Raw genomic sequence first — 24,768 nt, forward strand, 5'->3', positions numbered from 1 at the left:
CCCTCAGTCCTCCATCTCCTCCCCCTGTCCTGAGTCAGGAGGAAAGAAAATACAAAATCCAGGTAACTCTCACGGGCCTGGGCCCCATGGAGTGCCAGGTGGCTGATTGGAAAGTGCCCCAGTGTTGGGATACATAATGCTGGGCACAAGCCTAGAGTCTAGCTCAAGGGTCCTCAAACTACGGCCCGCGGGCCACATGCAAATACAAATATCGTATTTGTTTCCGTTTTGTTTTTTTACTTCAAAATAAGATATGTGCAGTGTGCATAGGAATTGGTTCATAGTTTTTTTTTAAACTATAGTCCGGCCCTCCAACGGTCTGAGGGACAGAGAACTGGCCCCCTGTTTAAAAAGTTTGAGGACCCCTGGTCTAGCTCTTCCTCTGACCCTGCAGACCCCACCTAACCTCTCCGGGCTTGTTTCCTTACCTGTAGAACCAGAAGGGTAGGACCTTTTTCAGAGGATTGGTATCAGGACCAAGTAGATGAATGGATGAAAAATGTGTAAGAGAAAGTATAAGGTTGCTGAGCTACAGGTTGGTACTATTTATTACCCTACCTGACTTGTGTCCCTGGTGGTGGAGTGGCCAGGGGAGGGGATTATTTCCTACCGCCCAGGAAGCTTCTGGGGGCAGGGTCTGGGTAGACTATTGATCTGCCTCCTAAACATACATGCCTTTACCCTCAGACATAAATCTTTCTGGAAGCAGCAGAGCCTGAGTCTAGCTTCAGGGCTAAGGGCAGGGTAAGTGTATAGGTTAAAAAAGGGACTTCGTGCCCAGCCCCAGCCTCAAACACTGTCTTGGTAGAGGGAGGGTGCAGGGAGCAGCCCTTGCACCAGAGAACAGGTGTCTGGAGAGCCTGTCAATTCAGGTACCGGGTGTAGTGGGTCAGCTTGGGCTTTGAAGTCAAGCAAAGACTCCGATTCAGGTTCAATGCTAGTTGTGTCACTTCCTAGCTGGGGGACTTAGGCAGGTCACTCAATGTCTCTGAGCCTTTCCTGTGAAGGTCGTTGGGGGATCTCATGGAATACATGGAAAGTGGCTGCCCTCACAGTGGACACCGGGCTATGGCCAGCTGGTAGCTCTACGGGGGGGACAGTGGGGCACTGAGCCTTGCTGGATCTCTTTCCTCCTTTGCTAGTTCCTTCTCCTCCTCCTTATCACCCAGGGGTGTCATCTGCAACAATAGATGACCAGGGTTTCCAGAAGCAGGAGATGATGCTGAGGCTTCTCACTGGACATTTTCCTTCCTACAAACGAACTCTAATAACATTTAGGTGGAAAATGATAATAAGAGGAAGAGAAAGGCACCCAACTTCCCAATAATTAGAAGTGAAAAGGAGGAAGTGGGTTCTTGTTTACATCTCTTCCTCTCTCGCTTTCCCTCTTGTTCTCCTCCTACCCTAGAAAGAAGAGGGATCGGATGGAGAGATGCTCAGGGTGGGGGAGGTGGGCTGGGCTGAATGTAGGTAAATGTTCCCAACCCTCTGAGTCAGACCTCAGGTCAGAGGAGGGGTTTTCCAGGGGAATCTGCCCATATTGTGCCCCCCTTCTTCTCTCCCTTTCTGAGCCCCGCTCCTGCCTCCCCTGCGCAGTCTCTCCCACCCCCACCCCTGACCTCAGACTTCCCTCCAGTCCCAGGATTCTCCTCCACATCCCACTGCACCCCTTCCAGTCTGATGTTAACTGATACTGGCCCTCGGGGACTTCCCATGCTGTCACCTAATTGCAGACACTTGCATTTGTAAAGCAAGCCTGTTAGGGTCTTTGTTGTGGAAGTAACAAAGTAGTTAAAAGCAACGGGCAGGTAAGTACGGTGAAATACTAGCTGCATCATTTATGAGGTGTGCAAATGTAGTCTAGTTCCCATCGCTCTCTGATCAGTTTCCTCGCCTGTAAAGTAAGGGTAATAATACCTCCGTCCTGGAGATACTCTAATGATTAAAGGAAATAATGCAGGTCACGCACAGGGTTCAATAAACTGAGGCTTTTATTATTATAGTATTCTACAAGTTTAAGGTAGAATACCTTATGAGAGACACCATTATTTTTTGTATCCCTAAGCAAGAAAGGAAGAAAAACTAAAAAAGACGCGCTGCCATGTAAACAGCAGTATTGCTTTCTCTTGGCATCGCATGTAAAATGCATCCTGGTTTCTGAGATATGAAGATATAAAAAAGATGTGCATCTTGGATGAAATCGGGCACCATCCAGTGGCTCTCCACAGGGTGCCTGGGTTCTAAGCCTCTGTCTGTCCAACACCTGGATGACCTTGAACTTTCCATCTGAGAACCTGGGTTTCCTTGTAGGCCAGGTAAGCACAGGGTAAGATGACTGAGCTGCTGGGAGGCCCAGACACTCTGAGGGGTGGTGGCTGCCTTTGCTGCTCCCTGCTGGCCCTGCTGCCACGGAAAGGGAATCGAGTCTTGGCTGAGAGGATGGCACAGCGCCCCTGTTTGGATTTTTTTTTTTTTGTAATGCATTTTTATTGATTTCAGAGAAGAAGGGAGAGGAAGAGAGAGATAGAAACATCGATGATGAGAGGGAATCATTGATTTGCTGCCTCCTGCACGACCCCTTTAGGGGATGGAGCCTGCACCCAGGTACAACACTGGTGTTGAAAGAAAATGGCACACCAGTGGGAACTCAATAACGGAAAGGAGGTTCTGAAGCCCAGTTCCTGGTTAAGTCTCACTCGTTTTGGAGCCTCCTAGTCACAACTCAGAAAGAAAAAAAAACCCAAAACACAAAAATGTAGCTCAGATGTATGGATGCCTTCCTGTGTTCTGTCTCTTACCACCAGAAGATTCTAGAAACTGCTCTGCAGACTCTGCAGGGACTTAGAAGGCAAGGGTGAGAAAAGAGCGGTGAGGAATTGGAAGTGGAGGCTGAGATCCTGAAAAATACATTCGCTGCTTCTCCCTCGGCCTCTCCCCTTCAGCCATCAAGTCCAGTAGCAGAGGGCTTCTCAAACGTTGACGTGCCTGTGCCTTCCAGGGGAGTGCTGTTAACAGATGCGGATTCAGTAGGTCTGAGACCCATGGTCCTGCGTTTTCAACATGCTCCTCGGCGGCGCCAGTGCTGCCGGTCAGTACCACGCTGTGAGCAGCAAGGCTGCGGCAAGCTCTTCTAGGCACGGGGCACATGAGCCCTCACTCTGCTGGCTGTGGTGGAAGTCTCCTCCCCACGGCAGTCACCCGCGCTGACCTAGCTGTTGCGAGTCGTAGACGTGCAGACTTTGGAAGTGAATGAGAGAGAGAAGTGAGAGAGAGAGAGAGAGAGAGAGAGAGAGAGAGAGAGAGAGAGAGAGAGAGAGAGAGAGAGAGAGAGAAAAGGGTCAGAGAGAAGGGAGCGAAGTTTGAGAAAACAGAACGGTATCTCTGTCCAACAAGGTCTCCCCAACCTGCTGTGAAAACGACTGTGACGAAGAGAACCCGATGGGCTGTCCACGAGGCCCGGGTGGACACTGCGAGGGCAGGGCTGCTGCAGGCACAGGGGCGCAGCCGGCCAGGCACCCGGCAGCCCTCCGATGTGCCCGGCAGCTGGCCAGGCCCGGGCAGGCGGACCTTCCCCGGTGGCGCATGGCTCCCCAGCAGCTTCGTGGAGGGCGGATGTGGCCGAGCGGCAGCCAGAAGGGGAATGCATGGAGGAGCGCAGACGCCCTCGCCCACCGCGGGCCCAGGTCACATTCACCGGCGCCGCCCCAGGACGCACCCGGTGGCCGGCGTGACCCAAAGAATCAGTTGAATCGACAGGTTTTTTAAAAGGCAGAAGATTTTTTTTAAAAAAAGAAAAGCCCATGCCCTAGCTGGTCTGGCTCCGTGGATAGAGCGTGGGGCTGCGGACTGGAGGGGCCGGGTTGGGTTGCGGGCTTGATCCCCCCAGTAGGGACGTGAAGGAGGCAGCCAATCAGCGGTTCTCTCATCATTGATGTTTCTACCTCCTTTCCTCTCTGAAATCAGTAACCATATATATTAAAAAGAAAAGAAAAGCCCTGCAAGGAGTCTAAAAATAAACATATCTAGAGAGAGAGAGATAAAGTCTTTATATGATAGAGGCGGCGTCTGAAATGGATGCCTCTCCCACTCACCAGCCCGGTGGTTGGGGGGCAAGCTGCCCGACCTCTGGGTCTCAACTACTGGCCCTGCAGGGCAACTGTGCAGGTCTGAACCGAGCAAAGCACTCAGCACGAGGCCCGGCCCGACCGAGATGTCTCCTATTGTATTGTCCGCCGCCGGGCCCGTGCGATACCTACGGGCCCAGCTGTTTCCGGGTCGCAGCCCCGGCACTGAAACCGCACCGGACCTCGCGGACCCAGGACCGACATCCGGCGGCCTCGGGAGCTCCGCTTACGCTCCCTCAGTCCCCGAGGCGGGCGCGACGCTAGGCTCGGGAGCTGAAGGCGCTGGGCCAAGTGGCCCGCCGACAGGGTAGGGCGGGGGTCCCGGTAGAGCTCTTTCCAGGGAGGGAGTCAGCCCTCGCGGGACCGGATCTCCGGGACCAACTTTTTTCTCTGCGGCCCCTGCCCGGCGACCCCGGACGGGCGTTTCTCGGCCGGCGGCCGAGTCCTGGGCCTGGACCGAGCCAGCCCCGGGGGACCCCCTCGTCTTCCGAGCCATGACCCGACGGCATCCTTCCCCCGACCGCTCGGTCCGCCGCCGCCCAAATCCCCTGGGTCGCGTCATTTCAGTAGCGCTTGTACCGCGGAGGAGCTCGGCCGCCGCAGCCCACCTTCCGCTTCTGCGCGCAGAAGTCGTCCCGAGGAGGGGCCGGAAGCCCGAACGGCGCCGGTAGGGTCGGCCTCCCCGCACGGGAAAGGCGGGTCATGCAAATGAGCATCGACCCTTTGGCCACCGCGCCAAGCGGAGATAAGAATTCACTTAAAAACGTAGAGAATCGAAAAAAATGTTCACAGAGTCTAATGTTTCCTCTATATCTGTCAAGAGACTGTGGAGATGAGACTTCGTTTGATGGTGAGCCGGATCACCGTGAGTGAAATATGGGTGGAAGCAGGAGGGTGCTGGCGCGGGCGCCGTGGTCGGTATCGCTTCTCGGCCTTTTGGCTAAGATCAAGTGTAGTATCTGTTCTTATCAGTTTAATATCTGATACGTCCTCTATCCGAGGACATTATATTAAATGTATTTTTGGAGCTGGGAGATGGAATAGGAGCTTGCTCCGTCCACTCCACGCATCGACCCGGTATTGCAGTACCTCCGGGAACGGTGCGCCCCCTCTGGGGAAATAACTCTGGTCTCTAAAGGAAGGTTCAAGCTTTGCCTGCTCCCATTCTGCCTGCGCTCTTGCCGGGGCAGGCGCCATCTTGCTCCGACCTGACCCGGGTTCTCCTTACCTTTAGAGATGAGGCGCTCTTCCCTGAGGTTCGGGTGTCGAGCACTCTTTTTGCCTTGTCCTTAGTTTGCCTCGGACTTGATGGGACGCTCCTGCGCAGGTGCGGGCCAGGGGAGACCCGCTAGGCAAACTTGCCGTCCGTCCTCAGGGCCAAGCCCAACCCAGGGGAGGGACCAGGACCCCTGTCCAAATGGCCACAATACCAGCCGGGACAAGGAGGCGAGGAACAGATGCTTGGGGAAACCAAAGGAGTGAGCAGAAGATGGTTTCTTCACACGCACAGGTCTGAACCTCCCATCATGGCATGGGAATGCCTGCAGGAAGGGTCATGTCAGTGCAGGCTAAGCACATTCCATGTTGTCTCTCATTCATTCAGTCATTCATTCGTTCGTTCGTTCGTTCAACAGATACCTATCAAATGCCAAGTACGTGCCCAACGCTGTCCTAGCTGCCGAGGGTAGAGCAGCACACAAAATCTCTGCCGTCAGGGTGAGAAGCTTATCTGCTTCTACAAGGTATGCGTATTTGTCAGTGTACCTCTACACCTGTGTGCCTGTGTGTACATGTCTGTATCTGTGTATCTCTGTCTATGCCACGTGACGACCACGGGTGTGCATAATGACTTGACAGCTGGGAGAGAGAGAAAGCCAGGTAAAGAGGGATGTGAAGCAGGAGTGCCCGGGGTGGGGGCGGGGGAGAACCTTCCCAGCGCCACAGGATGGACGTTAGCTCTGTTTTACGGACGGGAGGTGACGTTCCCTAGAGGGCACTTGTAACAGAGAGAGGCCAATACGTGCTTGGCACCTCCACGAGGACCCGGACCAGGGAGGTGTTGTCATTGTCCCCGCTGTACAGGTTAACAAACCCGAGGGCCCACGCGGTCAACAGACTGCCTGAGTCCCGACTTTGCTCCACATGAGCTGTGTGACCTGAGGCCAATTGCTTAGAAATGTGTGAGTCGCAAATGTAATTTCTAATTTTCTAGTAGCCACATTTAAATATAAAATAAAGAAAAACCCGTGAACTTGTTTATTTTATTTAACTCAGTATATCAAACATATTGCTTCCATATGGAACCCCTATAAAAATTCAGATATTTTACATATCTTATGCCAAGTCTTCAACATCCCATGTGTGCGTGACACGCAGGGCAGGGCACACACCCAGCGCTCAGCAGCCCCCTGTGGCTGTCGGCTGGCCAGCGCGGGTCCACGGAATGGGGATGGTGAGGACCAGGTGGGGATTAGCGCGGAATGAACTGAGTGAGGCGCTTGCCTTGGGAAAACGAAAACCGTAAGGGAGCACCCAAACACCGGGAACCAACATGAATACCTCCTCCTCAAGACAAGTTGTATTAAAATAGTATTTCTCTTGACTGAAGAGTTTTGTGGACACTCCACTAAATTACACACACACACACACACACACACACACACACACACACACCCTCACGGCGAGGGCCTCACAGGCCTGGCCGTAGTCCTGCCCCGACCATAACGGTCGGTGGTGGTGGTGATGACAAGTAGGAGACGGCGAAGATGACCGTCCGCCTCGTGGGCGGGTAGAGTGAGTTGCACGAGGTAATTCACACTCGCGCGCGCGGCGCTCAGCCCAGAGGCTCCAATGGGGCCGGGACGGGCTCGGGCAACAGGGGCGATCAGGCTTTCCGCGCCGCCGGGGAAAAGGACCGACCGAGTTTCAGTCTTGCCCCGCGGTGACCTTCTGGCTCTTCTGAGGTCCGAGGAGAGAACTGTAAACTCCCCGGCGACGCGGAGGCTCCGTGAGAAAGGAGGGCGGGGAAGGTGCACGCCGGCCGGGCAGCCGGCGGCCTTGGCCCAGAGGGAAACTAGGAGGGACGGGGACCAGGCCGGGGGCGGGAACGGGGAGGGGTTGCGCGTGGGGGTGAGGTGTGCGTGGGGGGCGAGCCGAACCCACCGACTGGCCGTGATGCCCAGAGCGTCCCCAAGCAGTCGCCTCCCTCCTCCCCCGATCGCCCACCTTCCCCCCCTCGCTCCGGCCCGGAGCCTCGTAGCGGCGGCTGCTCTGACTCGGCCTGACCCGAGCACAGGTTCTCGGCTCCGGCGTTTACCGAGTGAGCACCGGGCCACCCGGGACCCGGAGGCGAGTGCCGACGAGGGCGGCGAGCGGTGCGCTTGACCTGAACGACGGGGTGGGACGAGTGACCCGGGCGTGGACGGGGCGAAGGGAAACGGCGTCGCGGGCGGAGGGAGCTGCAAGTGCGGAGCCCAGGAGGCGGAGGCGGTGCCTGCACCGAAGCCCCGCGAGACGCCGGGGCTGGAGCGGGGGAGAAGCCCTCCGGAGGCCCCGCGGGGGCCTTCCCACCGGACACGCCCGGGCCGCCCTCCGGGAAAGCCCCCCTCCGGACCTCGCGCTCCCCGGACTCGGAAGGAGCGCCTTATGGGACAGGGCAGGTTCGGAGCTCGGCTCTCCGCCGGGCGGGCGGCCAAGTCGCCCGCAATACAGACAGCCTGGGCGTCCCTAGCGCCTTGTCTGTCTTCAGGAAACCCCTCTGCCAGCAGCCCGCCCGGCGCGAATCCCCTCACACTCTGTCCTTCCTCTGAGCCTGTACCACCAGCTCGGGTTCAGAGCCGCGGCGCGAGGAGAGTCCGCCCGCCGCAGCCACGCCTCCAGGGGCGGGGCATGCAAATTAGAAATGCCGTTTGCCGCCCAACCTCCCGCAAAGGACGGCGCCACAAGAGACATAAGATTTATCTTTAAAAATATAGAGGATTAAAAAATCGGCACAAGAGTCTACCATCTGGTGAGTGCCATGGTGCTGCCAAAGAAGCAAAGGAAGTGAGACCAGGACTGCCGGTGATCCGGATCACCGTGAGTGCAATGTGGGTGGGGGGGGAAGGGAGCCGGCGCGGGCGGAGCAGGCAGCATCGCTTCTCGGCCTTTTGGCTAAGATCAAGTGTAGTATCTGTTCTTATCAGTTTAATATCTGATACGTCCTCTATCCGAGGACAATATATTAAATGTATTTTTGAAGCTGGGAGTTGGAATAGGAGCTTGCTCCGTCCACTCCACGCATCGACCCGGTATTGCAGTACCTCCGGGAACGGTGCACCCCCTCAGGGGAAAAACTCGCTGGTGCAAAAGCAGAAGTGGCTAGAGTGCGCGGAAGCTTCTTCCCTCTTCCCCAGGGACCTGGTGAGTGGGTAACACCACCACTTACCCACTGAGCAGGTCGTTTAGGGGCTATTGTCTCAGCGGCCTGCGAGGTACCTGCCTCCGGGGGCTGGGCTGGCTGTGTCTGGGTGGTGCGGTGCGGTGCGGTGCGGTGCGGTGCGGTGCGTAAGGCAGCAAACCTGTCAGTCAGTAGTCAAACGTCCCAAAGAGGTTAGGCTCCAGTGCCGCGCTGCCAACTGCTTTCCACGTGCGTCCGAGTCTCAGGCCAGGGGCGATCACGGCAGGAAAGAGCAAGCTTTCTCTGGGGCATTTCCGAGGCCCGGATCATAAAAGCTCCAGGTGCTGGGCAGGTCAGCGGGGTGCCAACCAGTCCCCTCACCCCCCGAGTCGCCCTCCATGCTTTATTTACTACACCTCTGTCTTTTGGCCCACGCTCTGGCCTCAGACTCCAATGCCTAGATTTGCGACGGGAAATGTTCCCCCTTCCGATTAATGGAATCCAGGCGACCCCCTTCTCAGGACGCAACCACCCGGGACCCCAACTGCTGAGCGCGGACGCGAGCAGAGAGGGCCCGGGCAGGGAGGCGAGGAGGTAGGGATGCGGATGGCTGGGTTTGGGACCACCACGTGCGGAGGCCGTGGGGAGGGTGGAGTCCGCCCCGGAGGTCACGGCTCCTGGGGGGAGGGGAGGGGAGGGGGAAAGGGGCGGAGCATGCAGATTGGAAATGGCTTCTGCGCGGGAACGAGGGAACAAGCGGGGATATGGGACTTCTGGTTGAAAATGTAGAGCACAAAACCATCTGCGGGAGAGTCTGGCGAGACCCACCGCACTGTGGGCGACGCAGGGAAATGAGACAGGGCGTGAGGCTCAGGCTTCGCGTCCTCACCCTGCCTTGAAGATGTGTGGCACGAGGAGGGAGCCGGCGCGGGCGGGACGGGCGGCATCGCTTCTCGGCCTTTTGGCTAAGATCAAGTGTAGTATCTGTTCTTATCAGTTTAATATCTGATACGTCCTCTATCCGAGGACAATATATTAAATGTATTTTTGAAGCTGGGAGTTGGAATAGGAGCTTGCTCCGTCCACTCCACGCATCGACCCGGTATTGCAGTACCTCCGGGAACGGTGCACCCCCTCGGGGGAAATAACTTGTTGAATGTCAGATTTTCGTGGCGGGGGCCGCGGAAGCAGGAGTGACCGGAGTGGGGCTCCCTCTGGGTGCCTTTGCAGCGGAACCCGCTTCTCCCTGCGCGGGGGCGGCGGGAACTGGAGGCACGGGCGTGGGACTCTCTCTGGGTCTGAGCAGGCCTTGTTGCCCTCCGGGGGAGCGGGGCAAGCAGCTTCTCAGCTTCTCAGCGTCCGGCCGCCGGCCGGCCGGCCGGGGCGGAGCTTGTGGGACGGAAAAGCCCGTGCGGGCGTGCGGGCGTCTTGACTAAGGCTGTTGTTCTTCACACGCAGCCCAGGCCCTGCTGGGGCCAGGCTTTCTTGTTACATTTCAAATTAGTACCTTACATTTATCACAACTAATGAACCAAGGTTGATACGTTATTATAAACTAAAGGCCATACTTTATTCATAATTAACTTTTTTTAAATTAAATCTTTATTGTTCAGATTATTACAGTTTTCCCCCCCCCCTCCCCCCATAGCTCCTCAGTCCTACCCTAAGAGGCCCCGTGTCTCAGTGTCCCAGTAATCGCTGCAAGCACCTCTGAGTTCCGACTGATGCCAGACAGTCCAGTTTCTCCCCGTATGAGTCTGGGTCCCCAGAGACTCACCCGGAACTGGAGTTGAGAGCAGTCAGGAGCTTGAGACTTCCTCCCGATTGAAAAAGACAGATGCATCCTCAGTTGCCAGCCCTCTCCACTTGCGCCTCCGTACCTCTGCACTTTACTTCCGCACCTTCTCTGAGTCTCAGTGTGCTTTTCTCTTTCCTTCTAGTTGTAGAATTTCCACTCAGGCAGCCTTCCTGTAGTTCTGGATGATGTCCATTTTGTCTTTTGTATTTTTGAAGTGGTTGTGCGAGGCAGCAATTTCTGCTGTTTACCTATGCCGCCATTTTGGTTTCTCCCATAATTAACTTTTCTAATATTGTTTTGTCCTTAGATCCCATCCAAGATAACACATTTATTTATTATTGATTTTTTAGAGAGGGAGAGAGGAGGGAATCAACAATTGGTTGCCTCCCCTAGGTGCCCAGACCTAGAATCAGTCAACCAGCAAGTGATGATACTCAACTGAGCCACACTGGCCAGGGCCCACATTACATTTAGTTGCCATATCTCCTTAGGCTAGTCTTAGGGTCATCAAAGGAGGAATGCATGAGGCCACAGTGGTAAGGGAGTATAAATGTATTAGGGCATCTGGATACCAGATGGGCTGACCCCGAAAACAGTGCCAGTGCTCAGGGATGGGGTGTCAGAGATTTTAAAAGACTCTAGGTGGGCTTTTTCTGGGTGGAGAATTCTCTGGTTGATCTGGATTCTAGGAAAGTCCCAGAGGGGAGAGATGATATTGTTTTAGCAAGTGGAATTGGTTAAACAAAAGGGACTATTGGTGAAGTGGCCTAAAGGCCAGTTCCCAGGGGAGGAATATCAATTCAATTATCCAATCAAACCTAACAGCTACTCTGTATGGTGATAGTTTCTCCTGCTTTTGTTTTGTTTTGATCACGTTGACAGTTTTGAGAAATACTGAACATTTTATAGAATTCCTTTAATGTTGAATCTTTTTTCTTATGGGTAGACAGAATTATGAGTACATAGGAGGAAGACCACGGAGGCGAAGTACCATGCTCAAAACAACAGGACCAAGTAATAAAAACATACAGATCAGCTCTGGCTGGGTAGCTCAGTTGGTTAGAGCGTCCTCTTGATGTGCCAAGATGGCAGGTTCGATTCCATGGTCAGGAGAAGCAATCACTGAATGCATAAATAAATGAAACTCTTATAGGACACAAATGACAATAATGGAGGAAAGCAAACTACTGGATATATAGTTCAAAACCAAACTTATAAGGTTTTTCAAGAATTTTCTAGAAACCGCCGATAAATTTAGTAAGACCCACAATAAGTCTAGTGAAACCGCCGATAAATTTAGTGAGACCCTCAAGAAATCTACTGAGACCCTCGAGGTTATGAAAAAGGACCAACTAGAAATTAAGTATATACTGACTGCAATAGAGAATATACTAAGTTCCAACAGCAGACTAGAGGATTGCAAGAATCAGGTCAAACATTTGAAATATGAAGAAGCAAAAAACACCCAACCGGAAAAGCAAAAAGAAAAAAGAATCCAAAAATATGAAGATAGTGTAAGGAGCCTCTGGGACAACTTTAAGCGTCCCAACATCCGAATTATGGGGGTGCCAGAGGAAGAGAAAGAGCAAGATATTGAAAAACCTATTTGAAGAAATAATGACAGAAAACTTCCCCTACCTGGTGAAAGAAATAGCCTTACAAGTCCAGGAAGTGCAGAGAACCCCAAACAAAAGGAATCCAAAGAGGACCACACCAAGACACATCATAATTAAAATGCCAAGAGCAAAAGACAAAGAGAGACTCTTAAAAGCAGCAAGAGAAAGACAGTCAGTTACCTACAAGGGAGTACCCATACGACTGTCAGCTGATTTCTCAAAAGAAACCATGCAGGCCAGAAGGGAGTGGCAAGAAATATTCAAAGTGATGAATAGCAAGAACCTACAACCAAGATTACTTTATCCAGCAAAGCTATCATTCAGAATTGAAGGTCAGATAAAGAGCTTCACAGATGAGAAACTAAACCAGTATTATATGAATTGCTGAAAGGTATCCTTTAAGAAGAGGAAGAAGAAAAAGGTAAAGCTACAAATTATGAACAAGTGAATCTAAAAATCAAGTGAATAAATAAACTGATGAACAGAATGAACTGGTGAATATAATAGAATCAGGGACATAGAAAGGGAGTGGACTGACTACTCTGGGGCAGGGAAAGGGGTGTGGGGGTGCGGGAAGAGACTGAACAAAAATCGTGCACCTATGGATGAGGACAGTGGGGGTGGGGGTGGGGGTAGGGAAGGGCAGAGGGTGGGGTGGGAACCGAGTGGAGGGGAGGTATGGGGGGGGGGGGGAACAACTGTAATAATCTGAACAATAAAGATTTAATTTAAAAAAAGTTAATTATGAATAAAGTATGGCCTTTAGTTTATAATAACGTATCAACCTTGGTTCATTAGTTGTGATAAATGTAAGGTACTAATTTGAAATGTAACAAGAAAGCCTGGCCCCAGCAGGGCCTGGGCTGCGTGTGAAGAACAACAGCCTTAGTCAAGACGCCCGCACGCCCGCACGGGCTTTTCCGTCCCACAAGCTCCGCCCCGGCCGGCCGGCCGGCGGCCGGACGCTGAGAAGCTGAGAAGCTGCTTGCCCCGCTCCCCCGGAGGGCAACAAGGCCTGCTCAGACCCAGAGAGAGTCCCACGCCCGTGCCTCCAGTTCCCGCCGCCCCCGCGCAGGGAGAAGCGGGTTCCGCTGCAAAGGCACCCAGAGGGAGCCCCACTCCGGTCACTCCTGCTTCCGCGGCCCCCGCCACGAAAATCTGACATTCAACAAGTTATTTCCCCCGAGGGGGTGCACCGTTCCCGGAGGTACTGCAATACCGGGTCGATGCGTGGAGTGGACGGAGCAAGCTCCTATTCCAACTCCCAGCTTCAAAAATACATTTAATATATTGTCCTCGGATAGAGGACGTATCAGATATTAAACTGATAAGAACAGATACTACACTTGATCTTAGCCAAAAGGCCGAGAAGCGATGCCGCCCGTCCCGCCCGCGCCGGCTCCCTCCTCGTGCCACACATCTTCAAGGCAGGGTGAGGACGCGAAGCCTGAGCCTCACGCCCTGTCTCATTTCCCTGCGTCGCCCACAGTGCGGTGGGTCTCGCCAGACTCTCCCGCAGATGGTTTTGTGCTCTACATTTTCAACCAGAAGTCCCATATCCCCGCTTGTTCCCTCGTTCCCGCGCAGAAGCCATTTCCAATCTGCATGCTCCGCCCCTTTCCCCCTCCCCTCCCCTCCCCCCAGGAGCCGTGACCTCCGGGGCGGACTCCACCCTCCCCACGGCCTCCGCACGTGGTGGTCCCAAACCCAGCCATCCGCATCCCTACCTCCTCGCCTCCCTGCCCGGGCCCTCTCTGCTCGCGTCCGCGCTCAGCAGTTGGGGTCCCGGGTGGTTGCGTCCTGAGAAGGGGGTCGCCTGGATTCCATTAATCGGAAGGGGGAACATTTCCCGTCGCAAATCTAGGCATTGGAGTCTGAGGCCAGAGCGTGGGCCAAAAGACAGAGGTGTAGTAAATAAAGCATGGAGGGCGACTCGGGGGGTGAGGGGACTGGTTGGCACCCCGCTGACCTGCCCAGCACCTGGAGCTTTTATGATCCGGGCCTCGGAAATGCCCCAGAGAAAGCTTGCTCTTTCCTGCCGTGATCGCCCCTGGCCTGAGACTCGGACGCACGTGGAAAGCAGTTGGCAGCGCGGCACTGGAGCCTAACCTCTTTGGGACGTTTGACTACTGACTGACAGGTTTGCTGCCTTACGCACCGCACCGCACCGCACCGCACCGCACCGCACCACCCAGACACAGCCAGCCCAGCCCCCGGAGGCAGGTACCTCGCAGGCCGCTGAGACAATAGCCCCTAAACGACCTGCTCAGTGGGTAAGTGGTGGTGTTACCCACTCACCAGGTCCCTGGGGAAGAGGGAAGAAGCTTCCGCGCACTCTAGCCACTTCTGCTTTTGCACCAGCGAGTTTTTCCCCTGAGGGGGTGCACCGTTCCCGGAGGTACTGCAATACCGGGTCGATGCGTGGAGTGGACGGAGCAAGCTCCTATTCCAACTCCCAGCTTCAAAAATACATTTAATATATTGTCCTCGGATAGAGGACGTATCAGATATTAAACTGATAAGAACAGATACTACACTTGATCTTAGCCAAAAGGCCGAGAAGCGATGCTGCCTGCTCCGCCCGCGCCGGCTCCCTTCCCCCCCCACCCACATTGCACTCACGGTGATCCGGATCACCGGCAGTCCTGGTCTCACTTCCTTTGCTTCTTTGGCAGCACCATGGCACTCACCAGATGGTAGACTCTTGTGCCGATTTTTTAATCCTCTATATTTTTAAAGATAAATCTTATGTCTCTTGTGGCGCCGTCCTTTGCGGGAGGTTGGGCGGCAAACGGCATTTCTAATTTGCATGCCCCGCCCCTGGAGGCGTGGCTGCGGCGGGCGGACTCTCCTCGCGCCGCGGCTCTGAACCCGAGCTGGTGGTACAGGCTCAGAGGAAGGACAGAGTGTGAGGGGATTCGCGCCGGGCGGGCTGCTGGCAGAGGGGTTTCCTGAAGACAGACAAGGCGCTAGGGACGCCCAGGCTGTCTGTATTGCGGGCGACTTGGCCGCCCGCCCGGCGGAGAGCCGAGCTCCGAACCTGCCCTGTCCCATAAGGCGCTCCTTCCGAGTCCGGGGAGCGCGAGGTCCGGAGGGGGGCTTTCCCGGAGGGCGGCCCGGGCGTGTCCGGTGGGAAGGCCCCCGCGGGGCCTCCGGAGGGCTTCTCCCCCGCTCCAGCCCCGGCGTCTCGCGGGGCTTCGGTGCAGGCACCGCCTCCGCCTCCTGGGCTCCGCACTTGCAGCTCCCTCCGCCCGCGACGCCGTTTCCCTTCGCCCCGTCCACGCCCGGGTCACTCGTCCCACCCCGTCGTTCAGGTCAAGCGCACCGCTCGCCGCCCTCGTCGGCACTCGCCTCCGGGTCCCGGGTGGCCCGGTGCTCACTCGGTAAACGCCGGAGCCGAGAACCTGTGCTCGGGTCAGGCCGAGTCAGAGCAGCCGCCGCTACGAGGCTCCGGGCCGGAGCGAGGGGGGGAAGGTGGGCGATCGGGGGAGGAGGGAGGCGACTGCTTGGGGACGCTCTGGGCATCACGGCCAGTCGGTGGGTTCGGCTCGCCCCCCACGCACACCTCACCCCCACGCGCAACCCCTCCCCGTTCCCGCCCCCGGCCTGGTCCCCGTCCCTCCTAGTTTCCCTCTGGGCCAAGGCCGCCGGCTGCCCGGCCGGCGTGCACCTTCCCCGCCCTCCTTTCTCACGGAGCCTCCGCGTCGCCGGGGAGTTTACAGTTCTCTCCTCGGACCTCAGAAGAGCCAGAAGGTCACCGCGGGGCAAGACTGAAACTCGGTCGGTCCTTTTCCCCGGCGGCGCGGAAAGCCTGATCGCCCCTGTTGCCCGAGCCCGTCCCGGCCCCATTGGAGCCTCTGGGCTGAGCGCCGCGCGCGCGAGTGTGAATTACCTCGTGCAACTCACTCTACCCGCCCACGAGGCGGACGGTCATCTTCGCCGTCTCCTACTTGTCATCACCACCACCACCGACCGTTATGGTCGGGGCAGGACTACGGCCAGGCCTGTGAGGCCCTCGCCGTGAGGGTGTGTGTGTGTGTGTGTGTGTGTGTGTGTGTGTGTGTGTAATTTAGTGGAGTGTCCACAAAACTCTTCAGTCAAGAGAAATACTATTTTAATACAACTTGTCTTGAGGAGGAGGTATTCATGTTGGTTCCCGGTGTTTGGGTGCTCCCTTACGGTTTTCGTTTTCCCAAGGCAAGCGCCTCACTCAGTTCATTCCGCGCTAATCCCCACCTGGTCCTCACCATCCCCATTCCGTGGACCCGCGCTGGCCAGCCGACAGCCACAGGGGGCTGCTGAGCGCTGGGTGTGTGCCCTGCCCTGCGTGTCACGCACACATGGGATGTTGAAGACTTGGCATAAGATATGTAAAATATCTGAATTTTTATAGGGGTTCCATATGGAAGCAATATGTTTGATATACTGAGTTAAATAAAATAAACAAGTTCACGGGTTTTTCTTTATTTTATATTTAAATGTGGCTACTAGAAAATTAGAAATTACATTTGCGACTCACACATTTCTAAGCAATTGGCCTCAGGTCACACAGCTCATGTGGAGCAAAGTCGGGACTCAGGCAGTCTGTTGACCGCGTGGGCCCTCGGGTTTGTTAACCTGTACAGCGGGGACAATGACAACACCTCCCTGGTCCGGGTCCTCGTGGAGGTGCCAAGCACGTATTGGCCTCTCTCTGTTACAAGTGCCCTCTAGGGAACGTCACCTCCCGTCCGTAAAACAGAGCTAACGTCCATCCTGTGGCGCTGGGAAGGTTCTCCCCCGCCCCCACCCCGGGCACTCCTGCTTCACATCCCTCTTTACCTGGCTTTCTCTCTCTCCCAGCTGTCAAGTCATTATGCACACCCGTGGTCGTCACGTGGCATAGACAGAGATACACAGATACAGACATGTACACACAGGCACACAGGTGTAGAGGTACACTGACAAATACGCATACCTTGTAGAAGCAGATAAGCTTCTCACCCTGACGGCAGAGATTTTGTGTGCTGCTCTACCCTCGGCAGCTAGGACAGCGTTGGGCACGTACTTGGCATTTGATAGGTATCTGTTGAACGAACGAACGAACGAATGAATGACTGAATGAATGAGAGACAACATGGAATGTGCTTAGCCTGCACTGACATGACCCTTCCTGCAGGCATTCCCATGCCATGATGGGAGGTTCAGACCTGTGCGTGTGAAGAAACCATCTTCTGCTCACTCCTTTGGTTTCCCCAAGCATCTGTTCCTCGCCTCCTTGTCCCGGCTGGTATTGTGGCCATTTGGACAGGGGTCCTGGTCCCTCCCCTGGGTTGGGCTTGGCCCTGAGGACGGACGGCAAGTTTGCCTAGCGGGTCTCCCCTGGCCCGCACCTGCGCAGGAGCGTCCCATCAAGTCCGAGGCAAACTAAGGACAAGGCAAAAAGAGTGCTCGACACCCGAACCTCAGGGAAGAGCGCCTCATCTCTAAAGGTAAGGAGAACCCGGGTCAGGTCGGAGCAAGATGGCGCCTGCCCCGGCAAGAGCGCAGGCAGAATGGGAGCAGGCAAAGCTTGAACCTTCCTTTAGAGACCAGAGTTATTTCCCCAGAGGGGGTGCACCGTTCCCGGAGGTACTGCAATACCGGGTCGATGCGTGGAGTGGACGGAGCAAGCTCCTATTCCATCTCCCAGCTCCAAAAATACATTTAATATAATGTCCTCGGATAGAGGACGTATCAGATATTAAACTGATAAGAACAGATACTACACTTGATCTTAGCCAAAAGGCCGAGAAGCGATACCGACCACGGCGCCCGCGCCAGCACCCTCCTGCTTCCACCCATATTTCACTCACGGTGATCCGGCTCACCATCAAACGAAGTCTCATCTCCACAGTCTCTTGACAGATATAGAGGAAACATTAGACTCTGTGAACATTTTTTTCGATTCTCTACGTTTTTAAGTGAATTCTTATCTCCGCTTGGCGCGGTGGCCAAAGGGTCGATGCTCATTTGCATGACCCGCCTTTCCCGTGCGGGGAGGCCGACCCTACCGGCGCCGTTCGGGCTTCCGGCCCCTCCTCGGGACGACTTCTGCGCGCAGAAGCGGAAGGTGGGCTGCGGCCGAGCTCCTCCGCGGTACAAGCGCTACTGAAATGACGCGACCCAGGGGATTTGGGCGGCGGCGGACCGAGCGGTCGGGGGAAGGATGCCGTCGGGTCATGGCTCGGAAGACGAGGGGGTCCCCCGGGGCTGGCTCGGTCCAGGCCCAGGACTCGGCCGCCGGCCGAGAAACGCCCGTCCGGGGTCGCCGGGCAGGGGCCGCAGAGAAAAAAGTTGGTCCCGGAGATCCGGCCCCGCGAGGGCTGACTACCTCCCTGGAAAGAGCTCTACCGGGACCCCCGCCCTACCCTGTCGGCGGGCCACTTGGCCCAGCGCCTTCAGCTCCCGAGCCTAGCGTCGCGCCCGCCTCGGGGACTGAGGGAGCGTAAGCGGAGCTCCCGAGGCCGCCGGATGTCGGTCCTGGGTCCGCGAGGTCCGGTGCGGTTTCAGTGCCGGGGCTGCGACCCGGAAACAGCTGGGCCCGTAGGTATCGCACGGGCCCGGCGGCGGACAATACAATAGGAGACATCTCGGTCGGGCCGGGCCTCGTGCTGAGTGCTTTGCTCGGTTCAGACCTGCACAGTTGCCCTGCAGGGCCAGTAGTTGAGACCCAGAGGTCGGGCAGCTTGCCCCCCAACCACCGGGCTGGTGAGTGGGAGAGGCATCCATTTCAGACGCCGCCTCTATCATATAAAGACTTTATCTCTCTCTCTAGATATGTTTATTTTTAGACTCCTTGCAGGGCTTTTCTTTTCTTTTTAATATATATGGTTACTGATTTCAGAGAGGAAAGGAGGTAGAAAACATCAATGATGAGAGAACCGCTGATTGGCTGCCTCCTTCACGTCCCTACTGGGGGGATCAAGCCCGCAACCCGGGCATGTGCCCCTGGCCCGAATCGAACCCGGCCCCTCCAGTCCGCAGCCCCACGCTCTATCCACGGAGCCAGACCAGCTAGGGCATGGGCTTTTCTTTTTTTTTAAAAAAATCTTCTGCCTTTTAAAAAACCTGTCGATTCAACTGATTCTTTGGGTCACGCCGGCCACCGGGTGCGTCCTGGGGCGGCGCCGGTGAATGTGACCTGGGCCCGCGGTGGGCGAGGGCGTCTGCGCTCCTCCATGCATTCCCCTTCTGGCTGCCGCTCGGCCACATCCGCCCTCCACGAAGCTGCTGGGGAGCCATGCGCCACCGGGGAAGGTCCGCCTGCCCGGGCCTGGCCAGCTGCCGGGCACATCGGAGGGCTGCCGGGTGCCTGGCCGGCTGCGCCCCTGTGCCTGCAGCAGCCCTGCCCTCGCAGTGTCCACCCGGGCCTCGGGGACAGCCCATCGGGTTCTCTTCGTCACAGTCGTTTTCACAGCAGGTTGGGGAGACCTTGTTGGACAGAGATACCGTTCTGTTTTCTCAAACTTCGCTCCCTTCTCTCTGACCCTTTTTTCTCTCCTCTCTCTCTTCTCTCTCTCTCTCTCTCTCTCTCTCTCTCTCTCTCTCTCTCTCTCTCTCTCTCTCTCACTTCTCTCTCTCACTTCTCTCTCTCATTCACTTCCAAAGTCTGCACGTCTACGACTCGCAACAGCTAGGTCAGCGCGGGTGACTGCCGTGGGGAGGAGACTTCCACCACAGCCAGCAGAGTGAGGGCTCATGTGCCCCGTGCCTAGAAGAGCTTGCCGCAGCCTTGCTGCTCACAGCGTGGTACTGACCGGCAGCACTGGCGCCGCCGAGGAGCATGTTGAAAACGCAGGACCATGGGTCTCAGACCTACTGAATCCGCATCTGTTAACAACACTCCCCTGGAAGGCACAGGCACGTCAACGTTTGAGAAGCCCTCTGCTACTGGACTTGATGGCTGAAGGGGAGAGGCCGAGGGAGAAGCAGCGAATGTATTTTTCAGGATCTCAGCCTCCACTTCCAATTCCTCACCACTCTTTTCTCACCCTTGCCTTCTAAGTCCCTGCAGAGTCTGCAGAGCAGTTTCTAGAATCTTCTGGTGGTGAGAGAGGACAGGAAGGCACCCATACATCTGAGCTACATTTTTATTATTGAGTTGTGACTAGGAGGCTCTAAGAACTATGGGACGGGAGGAGAGCTGTGGATCGGATAACAAAAAAGCATAGAAGACTTTAGGTTACCATGGGTTGTTGATTGGCTTTCCTTTAATGTTTCTTGAGACATGAGCAAAGAATGGTTCTTCCCCCCCCCCCCCCCCCCACAGACGTTTGGGGCTGTTATACTGTATTTCTTCGACAGGCAGCGTTACTCCAGCCCTGAGAACCAGGATGTATGTCTCCCCAAGTGTTACATATGACTGTTAAAGAGGTATGTATGGGCCGGTGGAATGCCTGGCCCACACTCCCCTCACTCCCCGTGTGCTCTGGATCTTGGGGCTAAAACATAAGAGTTTGTGTGCTGGAGAGGAAGTTTCATGGCCAGCTAGACTGGATCCATAAAAGTAGTTAGACTCAAGGAAAAGAATGAAACTAAAGTAAAAAGAAAATAAAAGCACAACACACCCCCCCCCAAACAACAACAAAAACAATAACAAAACACGAGTTAGACTCAACTAAGAATTGGGCTTCAAAACTTCCTTGCCATTATTTTTTTTTATTCATATATATATTATATGATTTTTTACAGAGAGGAAGGGAGAGAGATAGAGAGTTAGAAACATCGATGAGAGAGAAACATCGATCAGCTGCCTCCTGCACATCTCCCACTGGGGATGTGCCCACAACCCAGGTACATGCCCTTGACCAGAATCGAACCTGGGACCTTCCAGTCCGCAGGCCGACGCTCTATCCACTGAACCAAACCAGTTTCGGCTCCTTGCCATTATTGAGTGCCCACTGGTGTGCCAGCAAATCCCTACGGTTCCTTTCAACAACGAAAGGTGTTATTTTTCCAGCTTTGTGTCTGAAGAAACTGAGGCTGCTGAGGCTGACTTCCCAAAGTCCTCAGGTTTCTTCTTCCTCCTCCCTGGGCATGAAGGGACCCTGTGCTCCTGGCTGGCAGTTTTATATCTTTATTATGGATGGACCCTCATTCCCATCCACTTTGTGAGAAAGCAGTGGGTGGTCACTTTGTATGTTATCTGAGGAAGATATTCCACAACTGGCTTCCTGGGCCAGTGTTTTTTGTTATTGGTTGAGATAAACTAATTTATTATCATCATAATAGCTACCTGGTATAGAGGATTTGTGTATGCCAAGCCCTTTGCTGAGCACCTCACTTATTTTATTTTCATAATATTCCTATGAAATAAGTATTATCATCCGACTTTCCAGATGAAGAGATTGAGGCTGGGAGAGAGAAGCAACTTGCCCAAGTGCTCACTGGGAGATGGTAAAGTCAGGGTTGGAGCTCATCTTCCCAGCCAGTGGGCCTCAGAGTGTGGTCCCAGGGCCAGCAGCGTCAGTCTCACCTGAGAACTTGTTGGAAATGCTCGTTCTCCACCGGGGACAGGCTGGCTGACAGAAATGCTGGGAGTGGGGCCCAGCAATCGGTGTTTTGTCAAGTCTCCCAGGTTATTCTGATGTGTTCACAAATTTGGGAGCCACTCTTCGAAGCTATACGCTCTCAATTTATGCAAGGCAACATTGGTGACAGCTCTCAAATGCTGAAGACTGGATCCACCTGTTAAGGTCACTGGGGATTGGTTCCTGTTGTGAATGCTCCGAGGAGCCCGTCAGCTGGGGTAACTGGCCAGTCATCACGTTCCCTTCAGAGTGTGGGCCTGGCTCTCCGCCTTCCTCATCTCTCTGCATCTCTCTAATTGGGTTGTCCCTGCCCCCTTGTCATTGCTCCCCAGGCATTTCCACCCTCTCGGGGCTCCTTGTTGCTGTTTCTTACCGACCACCCAAGTCCCCTCCTCCAGCCAAGGCCGCCCCATGCAAATGGATGCTGGACACCCATGCCCACGTGGGTCTTTCCCCACAAACACGGCAACATGACTGCAAAGTGACTCTTCATTACCTTCCTGCCCTGCAGCCTCCTCCTACCTCAGCCTTCCCTGCCAGGTCCTCAGTAAAAGTGTGAGAAATATCATTGAAATTAGATTTTTCTGCTCAAATAATGTTCATTCAAATCTGACCTCACCTCCACAACAAGCAAACAAACAAACTTGAAGAGGGCAGAGTTGCCATTCCCAACCCCAGACTGTACACGGCCCTGTCTGAAAGGACTGCAGAAGGAGGCAAAGGAACCTGCAGGACTTGAGGCCCGCCTCTCCTTTTCTTCTGGACTCAGGCAGTGAGCGCACAGCCGCCAGGGCGCAGCATCGGCTGCTTTCCAGCCTTGGCTGGGGGCTGGGACGTGGTTTTGGAAGGGTTGCCTCTGAAAGGGCCCTTGGTAGGGGAGGAGGGTACCTATGGGGCCCACACATTCCCCCCGCCCCCAATTCTAAGAGGTAGGTTGTGTTTTCTCCATCTTATTGTTGAGGAAACAAAGCTGGGATTTGAAAAATGGGTCTTTGTGATTCAGAAGCTAACACTCCCCCACCCCGCCTCTCTCTCCCTTTCACTCGTCCACTCAGACAGGCACTTGGGTTAGGATGCTGTGCGGCAGAGGCAGGGATGTTCGCAGTGCCCTGGTCCGTGTGGTTCAGTTGATGATGTGTCATCCCGTGCACCGAAAGGTTGCCAGTTGGATTCCTGGTCAGGGCGCATGCCCAGGTTTTGGGTTCAGTCCCTGGTTGGGTTTGTACGGGAGGCAATTAATCAATGTCTCTTGCATAGTGTTTCAATGTTTCTCTCGCTCTAAAATAAGTAAGTAAGTAAATAAATAAAAGCATATATTAAAAAATAGGATGTCCTCAGCCACTTCCTAGGGAAGCTCCATCAATTCCCTCCCTTCCCTACTGCACAGCATGGATTGTCATGAGGAAGGGACCCAGAATCATCTAAGCCCCTCATCACATGCTGAGGAAACACGCTTGGGGGAGTACTTGGGGGGTGAGAGTGGCTTTGCCAAGCCATCTACTAGTGAGGGGCAGAACTCATGATGACTCTCAGCCCAGGGTTCCAGCCTGCCAGGCTTCGAGGTGGGCCTCTCTCTCCAGTGTCACCCCCACCCCTAGCCTCTGTTTTGCTCCTCCAAGAAGTCCCCCCCATACAACCCCCTGCCGTAAAGGCCTGCGAGTTCAATACTACTCAGACCTTGCCAAGAATGTTCACCTCAGTATCAACAGAACTCCCGAGGGCTTAAGGACCCCAGGGGTGAATGTTTGGTTCCCGTATTTAACCATTCCCTCATGCATTCCTAAATTCCTGCAGGATTTCCTGACTGCCTAGTGTGCCAGGTGTGGTGCTGGCTGCTACAGAGCTTAGATGAGAAAAACCAGCTCCTGGGCTCAGGGCTCAGTCTGGTGGGGGAGACAGCTCTGAGGAAAAGCAGTGACACAGCAGGTGCCACCTGATCCAGGTGGGGGAACCAGCAGGGGGAAGTAGATAGGTCCCAGGTCGTCGGTCCTGTCTAGAATGCCTGCTTCACTCCTTGTCACTTAAACCTGGGTTCTAATGCTACCCATTGGAGAGGCCTTCCTGAGTATCTGCTCTATCTGAAGTCATTCCCTTCCCCCCACCACTCTCCAGCACATGGGTCTGCTTTATTTTCCTTGACAGCATGTATCACCATCTGAAATTAGCGTCTTTATTCATTGCCTGTCTCTCCCCACTCCCCACTAGGTTGTGCATTCCACGAGGGCAGGTCCTCGTCCATCTCACTCGGGGCTGTATACTCAGAGCCTAGAGTGGAGTGGCGCCTTGCATGTAGCAGGCACTCCATATATGAATGTTCACTGTACAAATGTTTCAGTGTTTGATACAGAGGAGCCCCTGATCTGGGCAAAAAGTAAAAGTGTTTGAATGTTTTCTGCAGCGAATCCCCCAGTGCACTAGGTCCTGGGCTGTGATCTTGTGGAGAGAAACGGCTGCAGAGGTAAGAATGCCAGGAAAGCAAATGGTCATTCCTGAGGCCAGCGCTGGGGGTGGAGACTGGAGTTCCCACCTAAAGGAGACATGACTGGGACAGGGCCAGAGCCTGATGTGACCCCGAAAAGCTGGGTCTCTTCCTTCATTCCTCCCTGCCCCACCTCTCCTTCCCATTTGTTCAACACCTTCTCTGGCAAACACAAAAGATGAAGGGTGGGGTGAGATCGCCAGTTTCATATCCTTTATCAGATAATCAAGTGACAGTTTCCTTATTGGTTGTGGGGCCCAGGAGATATTGGGGAAATGTTAAAGAAGTTTCAAAGATTGCCCTAGCTAGTTTGCTCAGTGGATAGAGCATCAGCCTGTGGACTGAAGGGTCCTGTGTTCGATTCTGATCAAGGGCATATGCCCGGGTTGCAGGCTCCATCCCCAGGAGGGGGCGTGCAGGAGGCAGCCAATCAATGATTCTCTCCCATCATTGATGTTTCTACCTCTCTCTCTCCCCTCCTTTCTGAAATAAAAATATATTTAAAAAAAAAGTTTCAAAGATTGTTGAAGAAACATAAGACAATCTGTATGTTTCCAGTTCTCTGTTTCTGTGTCTGTTTGGGTTTCATAGCCATTGAAACATTTGTTCAAAGCCATGTTTGGCCAATTTCTAGTTGGGTAACCTTGGGTAAATTACCTAACCTTTCTGTGTTTTGGTTTCTTCCTTTTAGAAGAACTATAGTTCTTGGATTCAGCTGTGTATTAAAAAAGGAAAAGTGAGTTTTGAACAGTGGCAGTATTGCAGCCAATGAGGTTTATCTGAGGCACAATTATTGCTAATTGAAAAATAAAATAAAATAAG

The 24,768-nt window shown here is 54.5% G+C and overlaps 3 long non-coding RNA genes, 6 other non-coding genes and 1 pseudogene across 11 annotated transcripts; 5 read left to right on the forward strand and 5 right to left on the reverse strand.

The window, feature by feature from the left end:
• Window positions 1-1,973: 1,973 nt before the first annotated feature.
• Window positions 1,974-5,490, reverse strand: LOC132218693 (uncharacterized). Its single transcript, XR_009449244.1, has 2 exons — window positions 5,353-5,490; window positions 1,974-3,237 (listed from the first exon to the last, which is right to left on the reverse strand). It is a non-coding gene; the product is annotated as an uncharacterized LOC132218693 (long non-coding RNA).
• Window positions 4,743-6,727, forward strand: LOC132218692 (uncharacterized). Of its 3 annotated transcripts, none has more exons than XR_009449243.1 (3): window positions 4,743-4,989; window positions 5,418-5,634; window positions 5,759-6,461. It is a non-coding gene; the product is annotated as an uncharacterized LOC132218692 (long non-coding RNA). The 3 variants fall into 3 exon arrangements; XR_009449242.1 differs by lacking the exon at window positions 4,743-4,989 and adding an exon at window positions 6,469-6,727 and having other exon boundaries at window positions 5,293-5,634; window positions 5,759-5,872; XR_009449241.1 differs by lacking the exon at window positions 4,743-4,989 and having other exon boundaries at window positions 5,293-5,634; window positions 5,759-6,727.
• Window positions 5,045-5,235, forward strand: LOC132219491 (U2 spliceosomal RNA). The gene has a single exon (XR_009449491.1). It is a non-coding gene; the product is annotated as a U2 spliceosomal RNA (small nuclear RNA).
• Window positions 6,728-8,256: 1,529 nt separating the features above from the next.
• Window positions 8,257-8,447, forward strand: LOC132219486 (U2 spliceosomal RNA). The gene has a single exon (XR_009449486.1). It is a non-coding gene; the product is annotated as a U2 spliceosomal RNA (small nuclear RNA).
• Window positions 8,448-9,447: 1,000 nt separating this feature from the next.
• On the forward strand, window positions 9,448-9,638 carry LOC132219487 (U2 spliceosomal RNA). The gene has a single exon (XR_009449487.1). It is a non-coding gene; the product is annotated as a U2 spliceosomal RNA (small nuclear RNA).
• A 3,463-nt stretch (window positions 9,639-13,101) lies between these two features.
• Window positions 13,102-13,292, reverse strand: LOC132219488 (U2 spliceosomal RNA). The gene has a single exon (XR_009449488.1). It is a non-coding gene; the product is annotated as a U2 spliceosomal RNA (small nuclear RNA).
• Window positions 13,293-14,292: 1,000 nt separating this feature from the next.
• On the reverse strand, window positions 14,293-14,483 carry LOC132219489 (U2 spliceosomal RNA). The gene has a single exon (XR_009449489.1). It is a non-coding gene; the product is annotated as a U2 spliceosomal RNA (small nuclear RNA).
• A 1,529-nt stretch (window positions 14,484-16,012) lies between these two features.
• LOC132218704 (uncharacterized) lies at window positions 16,013-18,430 on the reverse strand. The gene is made up of 2 exons (XR_009449248.1): window positions 17,106-18,430; window positions 16,013-16,981 (listed from the first exon to the last, which is right to left on the reverse strand). It is a non-coding gene; the product is annotated as an uncharacterized LOC132218704 (long non-coding RNA).
• LOC132219490 (U2 spliceosomal RNA) lies at window positions 17,505-17,695 on the reverse strand. The gene has a single exon (XR_009449490.1). It is a non-coding gene; the product is annotated as a U2 spliceosomal RNA (small nuclear RNA).
• Window positions 18,431-24,685: 6,255 nt separating the features above from the next.
• On the forward strand, window positions 24,686-24,768 carry LOC132219504 (U4 spliceosomal RNA; annotated as a pseudogene).

The sequence above is a fragment of the Myotis daubentonii genome, chromosome 16, assembly GCF_963259705.1.
Source record: "Myotis daubentonii chromosome 16, mMyoDau2.1, whole genome shotgun sequence".
Classification (NCBI taxonomy): Eukaryota; Metazoa; Chordata; class Mammalia; order Chiroptera; family Vespertilionidae; genus Myotis; species Myotis daubentonii.